Genomic DNA, 2,989 nt, shown 5'->3' with positions numbered 1-2,989 from the left:
GGACCAGGGTTCTTCGTTTGGATGACAGTAAAATATGTTGCCTAATGTATTTCAAGCAATCACAGTAGAATGATCCAAATTATTTATTTGGGAGTAGGACTTCCCATGCTTAATACTAATAGGTCTAATCACATGACTATCATTTGCTGATGCAAGTGCCCTGTTTCATGTGTGTGTGTGCAATGATTCATGTATACATACTAGTTCAGGCATGTGCCCCTCTGCTGCATATGCACTTGGGCAAATAGTGCAGCCCTCAATGACAACTGATGTGGTTTGACAAAGATTAAAAATAAAACAAAAAGCAAAACATGAAATGAAAATCTTTTGGCTGCCTACCACCGATACTTACCTTTAAATGTGTTGAAGGAAATTATAGCTTACAGTTCATGTGTGTACGAGTTGTTCTGTGTTCTTTTCTCCTCCCTTAGCAGCACTCAAGAAACAATTTTATATTGGGATTTTGTCATTATTTGTGACAGCTGTATGTGGGTTTTGTGTGGAAATGGTAAGTTTGTTCCTCACTGCTAAGGAATAAAACATGGCCTAGGTAAAATTAAAGTAAACGCTGAGGTGATGACTTAATAACACATGGCCTCTATCTTCATTTCTACTTAAGATGAGTGAGTCGTTTCCTTAGTTCAGGTCTGCAACGGTGTGGCTTAGTTACTCAGCACTAGTCTGCTGCTGTGGCACCATATTTTGTAGTATGTGCCATGAGATCTTGCAGCTCCTACTATGAGACTTGGGGGACTGTAACAACACTACTACCACCACGGGGGGGGGGGGGGGTATTATCAAGAAGGAGGCATGGCAACACTTCTGGGTGCTAAGTGGTAGTTTATGCTGCATAAATGGTCCAGGGGGAAATTGAGGGAATGTTTGGTGAACCAGCTCTACCCTTCCCTTCTCTCTGCTCTAGAAGCCATTCTGAAACAAGGCAATTACATCACCTTTCCTTAGGCCCTGACCTACTTATGTGCCCTGTATTTAAAACACCAACTTCACCTGAGATACACAAGCCCTTACTCCCCCACTTCTGACAACTAAGCAACAGGAGACACCCCTGAAACCCCTACATCTAGTGCCTACCCAGCCTAACCCACTCTCCCTACTCCTGTCCCTGACATACACTCTCACATGTTCTACCCCAGATACTCTTCAATTTACATACTGCCACACTCTTTCCTCCCACTGCCCCCCTTGGACACAATGATGATACAAGAGCTGATTACATCCTAGATACTTTTACTCACTGTCCATCTCTGTTATAAGGCTGATATAGAACGTCTTCAACATAGATGACTTCGGAGGGTACCTGATTTCTAGTGCAGAGAGAATGGTGTGAGGCCATGTCATAATAATGGAGGATACTAAAATCCCCTCATTTATGTTCTACAGCTAATTGAAAAATGAGTACAGATCATAGGGTTGGTCATTCATCAAGTGCATGGAGCCACTGCAAGGTAGGCCTCAACCGGATCAGAAGCAGTTGCCTTGGTCACTTGGCTACCCAAAGCTTGTTAATGTAACGCTCATTACATCATAGTGGGGGTTTACATTAAGCAAAATTTGTACACAAAAGGAAAAGCATGAGAGAAGAGAAGCAAAGTCTGCAAGCTAATCCACTGCAAGTTTCAGTAATGGACTCCTCAAATAGACTTTGTCAAAGAGCATTGCTGAAATAGACGGTCAACAACCACCGCCTCTTATCACTACTCCACTGTCCACACAAAACTATCCCAGTAGGAGAGATAATAAAAAAGCTGTGACAGATTTTTTTTAAACTAAGCATCGTTTGGAGGTTTTTTTTTTTTTTACACATGCAATGGTTGTTCACTTATTTATTTTTTACAGTTCCATGAGTGTTGCACGAGTGAGTGAAGTTGCTGCCCAATTTCCTTACACTCGCCAACAGAGCTTTTAAAATGTTGATTTAGATTTCAGTACTTGATATTCTAAAGCTAAGGAAAATGCAAGTTACAGTTCGGATACAGGAGGTAAATCCTTAACCCAGAGAGCTCTCAAACAAAAGGGTTTTATTAACCTGTGTAAATGTGATTTAGGGGTAATTCTTGAAGTGGGGCATCTCCATATCCATTACATTTAAAAAGCACAGAATCTGCAATTAAACAAGATGATTAGGCAATCCAAGAAAATTACATAAAACCAGAAGCATATACAATAGCTCAAAATAGGTCAATCGAAGTTACTTTTCTAAAGCAAACTTTGTAAATAAGTACATTTTAAGTGCTTTTCTGAATGTCAAGTAATTCTTAATCTGTGAAGTGCTGCGTACGACTGGTAGCGCTATAGAAATGATTTGTAGTAGTAGTTATTCTTTGCAGTAAGACATTCTAGATTGAAGGTGATAGGGGATGAAGTTTTGCCTATAAAAGGCTGCATCAGGGCCAAATAACTGTTGAACAGATATAAATGAAATTAAAAAACAAATTATATATTTTATTATGTGCAAGATTTTATTAACGCTTCAATAAAAATATCCTTACCTAAAACTGATGCAACAATTTTAAAACAGCAAACTGATAGCTTAAGCATATCATTATTTTATTACGTTCACCATGTATATTTTTAAGATTTTACAATTTGGTTTTATTTTTTTTGTACCTGATCAACAGTTATTTGCCCCCAACACAGGCTTTTATAGGTGAAACATGTCCACAGCAGGTATCATAATTTACAGTGAAATGTGTAAGGGGGAGCTCTGACTCTATGTCCACCCCGCTTCCAGATAAGTGTGTATTTATGCATATAAGTACTATTTTATAAATTTACACACACAAAGGCGACAAATGTAGGCATCTAGTGTATAGCATTGCCGTTTAGTGCAACATTTAAAACAAGCCCTCCTCATCCTAAGCTCATTTTAGAAAGATTTTTCTACATGTACAGATGCTTTTACAGATCCAAAGAGGGCTTTTCTAAACTCACACAGCTGGCCGTAAATTCCACAACACAGGTACATAAA

Source organism: Microcaecilia unicolor, chromosome 4, assembly GCF_901765095.1.
Source record: "Microcaecilia unicolor chromosome 4, aMicUni1.1, whole genome shotgun sequence".
NCBI classification, from domain to species: Eukaryota; Metazoa; Chordata; class Amphibia; order Gymnophiona; family Siphonopidae; genus Microcaecilia; species Microcaecilia unicolor.
The sequence above is the reverse complement of the archived record's forward strand: the minus strand, read 5'-3'. Positions refer to the sequence as shown.